The sequence below is a fragment of the Lucilia cuprina genome, chromosome 3 (assembly GCF_022045245.1).
Source record: "Lucilia cuprina isolate Lc7/37 chromosome 3, ASM2204524v1, whole genome shotgun sequence".
NCBI classification, from domain to species: Eukaryota; Metazoa; Arthropoda; class Insecta; order Diptera; family Calliphoridae; genus Lucilia; species Lucilia cuprina.
The window spans coordinates 40161160-40171642 of record NC_060951.1 but is presented as its reverse complement, the minus strand read 5'-3'; positions in this window follow the sequence as shown (position 1 = coordinate 40171642).

Sequence of the window (10483 nt, the reverse complement as noted above, 5' to 3'; positions counted from 1 at the left end):
AGTCTATAGTATAGTATATAGTCTATAGTCTAGTTAATAGTCTAGTCTATAGTCTAGTCTATAGTATAGTCTATAGTATAGTATATAGTCTATAGTATAGTTAATAGTCTAGTCTATAGTCTAGTCTATAGTCCAGTTAATAGTCTAGTCTATAGTCTAGTCTATAGTCTAGTTAATAGTCTAGTCTATAGTCTAGTCTATAGTCTAGTCTATAGTCTAGTCTATAGTCTAGTCTATAGTCTAGTCTATATTCTAGTTTATAGTCTAGTCTATAGTCTAGTCTGTGGTTTAGTCTACAGTCTAGTCTATGGACAATTGTAGTCCAGCTTATATCTCAAAGTGTCACCAACTAACACAGCTTAAGTCCTAAGTATGTCCGTGGTCCTAATCCGATCATATAAATAACTTCCATAGTTTACTGTACATAAGCAAAGCAAACTCATAATTTTAATAGCAGTTAGTGTTTTCTTTGACAAAATTATCTGTCATCATTTAAAAATACTGACATCATTAACATTAATGACTCAATTATTTACTCTATATACACCCACTTTATATCTAAATTATAATCAGATTTCAAAATTTTACACATAAAGTGATATAATTGCCCATATTAGCCATTAACTATAATAAAGTAAAATTAAAAAAGAAATACAATTTGCCAAAAATTAAATAATTATTTATTTTTTACTCTGCGTATGTAGAAAAACAAAAAAAAAAGTTAAATATAAACATATTTATACCCGATCTTACATGAGGGTCTTTTTATATATTGAAACCCTTTAAGCGATTGAAATCTTGTTGAATTTAAAATTTTTCTTAATAGGTCTAAATAAAATTGATGAAATTATTAGTTGTAGCTTACTTTAAAATATGAAATTTCCCACTTTCATCTTAGTTAAGTTTATGAGACAGTACATGCAGCAGCATTTTCTTTAGCTTTGAAACAATTTCCTGTTACGCACTTGTACCTTGTGTGTCTGATAAAATTGTGGTGGTAATGTTCGTTTTGACTTAGATAACGCCCATAACAAATTAAGAAGTTTTTTTTTTACTTTTTGTACACTACTTTAATAGTTGCCACCTATTTAGTTGCTTTATAGAAAATATTAAAAAAAATGGTTGGAGTCCAATAAACACATAAAAATTTATTTTTCGAACTTAACGAATCCGTACTTTTATTACACATATATTTTAGGCAAGAATAAGTTTCTAAGTACCGTTCCGTGATGAATCAGCTGTTTCGTGTTTTTCATATAAAAAAATAACGACAACCTAACGGTAAAACTAACGACTTACATTAGTTTCCGTAATTCAAAAACTAATCAACTGATTCAGCACAAAACGGAACATAGAAACTAACTGAACCCTTAAAGGTTTTTACCGTATTTTTTATTTGATTACAGAAATCAAATTTTACTTTTTCTGAGTGTATAGTATAGTAGCTGGCCTTGATCCGATCTACCTAAAGGAGTTTTATAAAAGAACACTTATTTAAGAAGTGCCGAATATTTAAGACAATTTTCATTCTAAATTTAAGGAGTATTTCATCCGCCTCAAGTAAACATTATCAAAATCTGACTCTTTAGTAGGAGCTTAAAGTAGTTTACTAGACTTGTCATTATTTCTTTTATATAAAAACTGTTAAATTCGCTTGCGTGTCTTTTAAGTGTAACATAATACAATGACTTTTTGGGGGTCTCAGCAATTGTTGGTCGTTGTGTGTTAAATTTAAATTGCATGTTGCATACAAGAAATGACGGTAAAATAGAAGAGAGATGCTGCCCACATAATTGGCAACTTAATGTATTTTGACTTCTTACAGCAACGTCAAACATAATTTACTTATGTTTTAGCCCCTATTCCTTCCCCCTCTCTATCTCCATCGATTGCTTAAAAAAGACTTTACGCAAGTGTAAAACTTTTTTTAATTGTTTTTAGTTGAAAAAAAAACATTTACAACATACGCACTACAACTTTGTTTGCAAACAAGACATACAATTAAAATCTCCACAAATTTTCTATGTCTATTTCATTTGCGGTGGCTGCTGCTGTGTATTGTGATTGTTGCAAAAAAAAAAGTCCAGTAATTTATGAAACCACAACCGGGAAGTGTCTTCTATTTACTTTGGCAAAACTTGTAGAGTCATTAATTTTACTTTTAAGCCAGGTTTTCTTGCCGCTTAGTTTTCTTAATGTTATCTTTGTTTTGTTTTTTTTTTTCTATTTGCATAAACAAATTTTGATATTACATGATATTCATGTTACTTGGTCAATATCATTTTAATGACCAGTGGTTACTGTTAGCAACTGTTAAAAGTCCAAAGATTTAATTTTGCAAATTTTGGCCTCTTCTTGTCTTGTCAAAAAATGTTGTCTTTACTTTAAATTCCTTTTATCTTGCCTCGTAATTTTTTGCTAGTAGTCGTGTGTTAGTCGTTTATATTTTTTTCTTTTTCCGATTTCAAGTCTATATTTTTGCAATGATTTAAATTTAATTACAATTTACAAGATTTTCTTATCACTCGCAGATCTCATACACATTTGTGTCAATAAATCAGTTACACGCAAACATGTAATTGATGCTAATATTTTACTCGATATCTAGATGTGAGGAGGCAAAAATCAATTTTATTCATGGTTTCTGATCGACTACTGTAGTTTCGCTTTTAAAGTTGTTGAGTAAAATGAGGAACACAGGGAGCTGCTCTAGCTTAATCGAAAAAAAAATTAACAAAAAAATAGAAAATTATTAAATTTTAATTTATTTAATTTTGTTATCATTACTTAAAGATGGTATTAGACGTCATGTATTTTACATACATATGTACTGTCACTTTTTTATCCATATGTAATTTCAAAAGTATGTAAAAATTGTCATTATTGCTTATATTTTTCCATATGTCATAACATATAAATGCCATTTAATATGTGAAGAAGTTTTAAATTTTAAATTAGATTGTTAAAAATTTTAAAATACTTACATTTTCATGTTCTATATTCATTTTCTTTACATATTTTTTCTACATGTAATTTACACATGCAATATATCAGATTATATATGTATATGTAAAATATATTTGACAGTACCCAGCAGTTCGACAAAGAGTCAATGCATACGAAAAAGACAGTAATTTCCACTAATAGTTAACCACCTGGATGATCGTAATTCGTATGTTTTGGGTCATTCGTCACGAATGTACCCTTTGTAATCGAAAATGAAGACAGTCATCACTTTAGTGTCCCCTTTGTAAGCGAGAGCGGAGACAGTCGTCTCTTTACTGTCCTCAAGTAACCTAGAGATTATACTCTTAAAAGTTGTTTTTTTGTTGTACTTCCGAAAGTAGTTATTTTACCCATCTTTTGGTGAAATGATTATTACTTTCTACTAATATGCCGCCATCTGGTGACTCAAATTTATATGTTTTGGGTCAATCGTCACATTATTGTCCCATTGTATTCTGGAGAGTAGACACTTGAAATTTTTAAATTTTAGTTCCATTAATATCTTACCACCTGGCTGACTCCAATTCGTATGTTTTTGGTCTTTCGTCACAAATAAACTCTTTGTAATCGAGAATGAAGACAGTCGTCACTTTAGTGTCCCCTTTGTAAGCGAGAGCGGAGGCAATCGTCTCTTTGAAGGGTGTAGAGTGACGATTGACTTCCTCGTAGGACAAGCCCATGTTAAAATGATCGGTCACCAGGGTAGGCAGGTGGCTAGGGGCCAACACAAGTGGTAGGTTAAGTGGTCAGTTCGGGACTGTCCCGTCGAAGCGCTGGGTTGACTCTTTGTTGTACTGTGTCTTACTTCCAACTCTGGAAGTAAGACACACAAAAAACGAAATACGCAAAAATAAAACACACAACGCAATGGAACCAACAGACATCCAAACATACGAAACGAAATACACAACGCAACGAAAGCAACAGTTAGTTAGTTAGTTAGTTAGTTAGTTAGTTAGTTAGTTAGTTAGTTAGTTAGTTAGTTAGTTAGTTAGTTAGTTAGTTAGTTAGTTAGTTAGTTAGTTAGTTAGTTCGTTAGTTAGTTAGTTAGTTAGTAAGGTATTTATTTAGTTAGTTAGTTAGTTAGTTAGTTAGTTAATTAGTTAGTTAGTTAGTTAGTTAGTTAGTTAGTTAGTTAGTTAGTTAGTTAGTTAGTTAGTTAGTTATTTATTTATTTAGTTAGTTAGTTAGTTAGTTAGTTAGTTAGTTAGTTAGTTAGTTAGTTAGTTAGTTAGTTAGTTAGTTAGTTAGTTAGTTAGTTAGTTAGTTAGTTAGTAACGCACATGTTCGTTAGTTAGTTAGTAAGTTAGTTAGTTAGTTAGTTAGTTAGTTAGTTAGTTAATCAGTTAGTTAGTTAGTTAGTTAGTTAGTTAGTTAGTTAGTTAGTTAGTTAGTTAGTTAGTTAGTTAGTTAGTTAATTAGTTAGTTAGTTAGTTAGTTAGTTAGTTAGTTAGTTAGTTAGTTAGTTAGTTAGTTAGTTAGTTAGTTAGTTAGTTAGTTAGTTAGTTAGTTAGTTAGTTAGTTAGTTAGTTAGTTAAGTAGTTAGTTAGTTAGTTAGTTAGTTAGTAACGCACTTGTTCGGACGATTTAGTTTCATGGCAATTGTTAAGTTGTAATACTTATTTAGTAGTTAGTTAGTTTGTTAGTTAGTTAATTAGTAAGTAAGTTAGTAAGTTACTTAGCTTAATTAATTAGGTTATTTATTAGTTACCATCGTCGTCATATTGGTTCATAAATCTAAGCTTTGCGGTTGCAGCCTGCAGTTATGATTGTAATTCTGCGTTAATCAATTTCATCATCTCACTTTCTTTCCTATTCATCGAACATCAAAGAACAATAACAATACTGTTGAAACTCATTTACATTTCATAAACAACAACAAATCCCGTTATTCATTTTACTATTCCCTTATTTATGTTCATTCTTTTTCAGTTCTGTAGTAGATTTAATAGTGGTCACTTGTTTATTATTAATTGTCGTCTTTAAATTAATCTAGCGTGTTAATTTATTGCGCTCGTAAAAATATTTTTGCACAAATTAGTAAATTAAAAGTTTCTTAACATTTAAATATAAAAATATTTATGAAAAGTGTAATTTTAATAAGTGAAAAAAGTGTTTAAAGTTTTGTACAAAAAAATTTAATGCTAAATTTTGCGGTCGGTAATTCCTTTTTATGCGTTGTTCGTTTAAGAAAAAATTGTTTAGAAGTGAGAGTGCATGTGTGAGAAAAAAAGTAAATGCATTCATTAGCATAGTGTTGTTGTTATGATGAGTAAAAAAAGTTAATGCTTATATTTATTGTTGTTTTTCAAAAAAATATATATAAAGAATAGTGTGAAATGTAAGCATGTTGTTGTTGTTTTTATAAAAGAAGTAATGCTAATGAAATGCAAAAAAGCATAAAATGTGCAATAAAATTAAAGTGAAATGCTGCGTAAATAAGAAGATGAAATAGTGCTTTTAGAAAAATATTTTTTGGCTGAATAATAAGCGGAATAAGATGACCGACCATAGGTATTTCAACGATTAATAAAAGGTAAATGGTACATACAGTATCTAATTAAAATATTTTAAAATCGTTAGATAATATTTTCGCAAAATTTTAGTTACCTAGGTATAAAATGTTGTTTTTGAAATAACATTTTGTTATGATCTGACTTATTACTCTGACCAATAGTTTAAGCATACATGTTTTATATTTATCCCTTAATCGCTAATCACTGGCCGATAATCATTTATAACTTAACTTAATCAAAAAATCTCCACTCAGCATGTAGCTATGGGAAAATTTTTGAATAAAAACAATTCCTGATTAGTTTTTTTTTTTAATATTTTGTTTTTTTTTTTTTAATCTTATTTAATAAAGCTGTTTTCTTAAAAGCCCACATATGTAAGTATCATATTTTTCCAACAATTTTACGAATTATTTAATAAACACACTTATTACAATACATGCGTATGTATGTGTTCAATAAATATCTCAAATAACAACAAAATTATCAACAACTCCACCCAAATACGATGTAGTGTCCAGCAGATTTCTTCCTTGATGTTTAAATTTATTGTCAAATTTTAAATTTAATTTTTTGCCAAAAAAAATATATATAAAACGATCACCCATAGAGACGCCTAAAGTATTTTAATACAAAAAAATTTTAATATTTTGTAACTATGGACAGATCCACATGAATATAAACAGATCAAAAGCAAACATTATATATTAAAAAAAACTATCATTTTACACAAGACAAATTACAAATTTAAATATTTATTAAATATTTGCTTATTTATTGTTGTAGATTGTCTATTTATTTGTTGTAGTTTGTGGCAAAAGTACGACAGACAACTGGTCAACTGAAAATTATAAATGCAACAAAAGTGTACAAATTTTTAGAGTCAAGAAAACGTAGTCATAAATAAATTTACAGAAATTAATGCGTAACGCACTTGTTCGGACGATTTAGTTTCATGGCAATTGTTAAGTTGTAATACTTATGTGGCATTTGTTTGCTGGGTATAAACTTTTGCGCATGCTTAGTGAAAAGTGCATTAATAATATGACAAACAAAAACTTTAAGTAGTTTCCATAAATATCTATTAACGTAATCGAGTAAATAGTTTTAGCTTTTAAAAGAAAAAGAGTGAGGACAGTAATTGCTAGAAATAAGAGACAAGGATTTTCAATTAAAGTAACTAACTAACGAACGAACTGACGAACGAACTAACTAACTAAATAACTATCTATCTATCTATCTATCTATCTATCTATCTATCTATCTATCTATCTATCTATCTATCTATCTATCTATCTATCTATCTATCTATCTATCTATCTATCTATCTATCTATCTATCTATCTATCTATCTATCTATCTATCTATATATCTACCTATCTAACAAACATACTAACTAATAAACATTGTTCTCATGGTAAAACAAATTTTTGAAATATTTTTTTTTTTGGAAAATATCTCCTTTTTAAAAAAAGGAACTTCCCACTTTCTAGGCTTTTACTGTCCACACACTTTTTACACTTTTTACTTCGATGAAGAAGTCTTTAATGTTGTTTAACTGGACCAATCTACATGAACAGCCTAAATCAGTCTAAAAAAAACCCAAAGCATTCAAAAGAAAAAAACTCTAAAACTAGGTAAAACAAATTGTCGGAAATATGATAAGATATGTATGACGATGATGCCTACCAAACAGGCAGTTTTCACGAAAAAACTATATTAGACAAACATCAGTAGACAGGCAAATCGACATATACTAAGTGAGTGAAAGACAGACAGATCGACATCGAGACTTTTGCTGTCAATAAACCAGAAAATAAATTTAACGCCTTTTACAGCACATATAAGCTCAAAGGTTTCGCTTTTTTAACTTGAAATTTATGAAGAAAATAATACGCAAAATAAAAAAGAAAATTAATTTAAACGCAAAATATTTGTACGCACCCAACATGATTTTATATATATATTACTTTTCATGGGAACATGAAATTTATGTAGTTGTTTCGAAAATAAAATTTAATCGTTTTCCTTTTTTCTTTAAAATTTTTTATAATTTTTCTGTTTGTCATAAGTAGAGAAAGCGGTTAAATAGATCTTGAATGTTAAACAACTAATATTAGTTTTATTTTCTTGGATAAAAGGAAAAATTTAAGCACTGAAAAAAATTATGAAACTTATGGATTTTCAAACTTTGGCCATGATCTTCTTTCTGCACTTTTAATTTTAAACATTTTAAAAACATTTGCTATACTTCCGTTTTGTTTTCAATTATGTTACATAATGTTAATAGCACTTAATAATGTAAAGTTTCTTGCCCCCTCAATTTATTTTCTTAAGTGTACTAAAACATCTGCCCGCCAAAGCAGGAAGACTTTAACACTGAGATTATGTTTTCTAATGGACAATCAGTTAACCACGACATACTTATTCACGCTTATACTACTGATATGTAATAGTCAAGTTAAAGTTTTGTAATACACATCTATCTTATGTTATGGAAGTTGAAGTGCTTGAACAAAAACTAAACTACAATATTGGCCTAATGATTTCATTAAAAAGTAATTATACATAAAACTTTAATAACAACTGTAATGTTAGCAACACCACGAATAAAACTTTTATTTTGTTAGATTTTGGTAAAAAACACTTAAAGTGTTTTTGGTCAGTTAATGTGCGTAGGAAATATAAAATAAATTGAGTTTTTTATTTTAAAGCAAATGTTGTAAGAACACGGTAGCTAGAATTTGCGCATTAGCTTTATTACATAAGTTCTAGATGGATCATTAAGTTTATTACATAATTTCATGGTTGGTAATTTATAAGTGGAAATGTTATTTTATTTATGTTGAATTTTAAAAGAATTCTAAGATGATAATTTAAAACATTAAATTATATGTATATACATAAAATATATGAGGAATAGTTTTGAAAATTTTCTATTAAAAGAGAATTTTCCCGAAAATTTTCTATTAAAAGAGAATTTTCTCGGAAATTTTCTATTAAAAGAGAATTTTCTCGAAAATTTTCTATTAAAAGAGAATTTTCTCGAAAATTTTCTATTAAAAGAGAATTTTCTCGAAAATTTTCTATTAAAAGAGAATTTTCTCGAAAATTTTCTATTAAAAGAGAATTTTCTCGAAAATTTTCTATTAAAAGAGAATTTTCTCAAAAATTTTCTATTAAAAGAGAATTTTCTCGAAAATTTTCTATTAAAAGAGAATTTTCTCGAACATTTTCTATTAAAATAGAATTTTCTCGAACATTTTCATTAAACGAGAATTTTCTCGAACATTTTCTATTAAAAGAGAATTTTCTCGAAAATTTCCTATTAAAAGAGAATTTTCTCGAACATTTTTGGAAAAATGTCTTTTCTAATTTTATCTACAATTTTCTGAAATAAAAAAAATTGTGAAAATTTTCTATAAAAAGTAGAATTTTTAGTAAAAAAAAGACAAAAAGAAAATTTTATGATTAATATTTTTTTAATAAAAAGAGAATTTTCTTGAAATTTTTGTGTAAAAAAATAGTATATTGTGGAAAATGTTCTATAAAAAGAAAATATTGTGTAAAATGAGAATTTTTTTAATTTTTCGAAAAAAGTGTGTTCTTGGAAGTTTCTGTAAAAAGAGAAATTTCCCTTAAGATTTTTTATAAATAGAAATTGTTTTTTGAAAAAAATTCCATAAAAAAGGAATTTTTCTTTGAGTTTTTATATAAACGAAGTAAATTGTTCTAAAGCTAGTTTTATTTTTATATAAAATTTCTGAAGAAAATTGTTTTTTTTTTAAAATAAAATTAAAAAAAAAAACGTTTTAAAGAAAATTCTATTTTTATAAAAAAAAAAATTTCAATAAACTTTTTATAGAAAATTTGCTCTTGAATATTTAGTTTTGATAAAAAATATCCAATAAATTATCTTACTTATATAGAACTTCAAGCAAATGCATACCTTCTAAAAAAACGTATATAAAACTGCCTTATTTCAGAATATTTAATATAAACTTCAATTTTTATAGAATTTTTTAGAAAAATATAATTTTAACTTTTTTAAAAGAATCTTTTCGATAAAATTTTCTTATGGACAATTTTTAAGAAAAGTACAATATTATTGAAAATTTTCGTTTTTATAAAAAAAATCTAGAAAATTCTATTTTTGTAATTTTTTTTTTTTTTCTTATTTGACCAAATTTGAATATTGAAATTTTGGAATTAACGAAAAAGAAATACATTTAAATTCTCCCCTTTTAAGTCAATTTCACATCATCATTAATTAGTAATTTCATATATTTTTTAAATAAAACACTACAAAAATGGTCAGTAGACCATGTACAAAAGCAATTGATACAAACTATTTTTAATCGATTACTTGATAAATTGTTTATAGGCTTAAAAAAACGTTATATAAATTATAAGTTTGTAATAATTCAAAATTATTTTTAGAGAAATCCAAACAAAACCATAGATTTATTACATTTTATTCCTAATATTTTGTCTCTATTACCATTATATATGGACAAACAGGTGAAATTAGTCATCTGAACATGTAAGCATTTGAAAAATTTATGAGATGATGACAGTTTTATGGCATTTTAAACCAAAGAAAATAAAATTAAAAATAAATCTATAAAATTTTCCAAATATTAAAGAAATTTTTATAAATATTGATTAAAAAAATCGTTTTCCTTACAATTTATTTTTGTTTTTAAGTTTTAATTGAAATAAAAACCGGTAAGCAATGACTCCGGATTATTTCTGCTATAGATTTAAAAGGAATTTACAAAAAATTAAAGATTTGTGCTGAAATGAAAAATCGTTTTATATCCTCTCAACATGTTATTAGTAATTTATTGATTAATACACTCAAGATGTAATGTAAAATGAAGCAAATTTTAAGATATTTAATAATAATTAGTAAAATTTTATTTTAACTTAAGATATTTGAAGATATTTGAAAGCAACAGTCT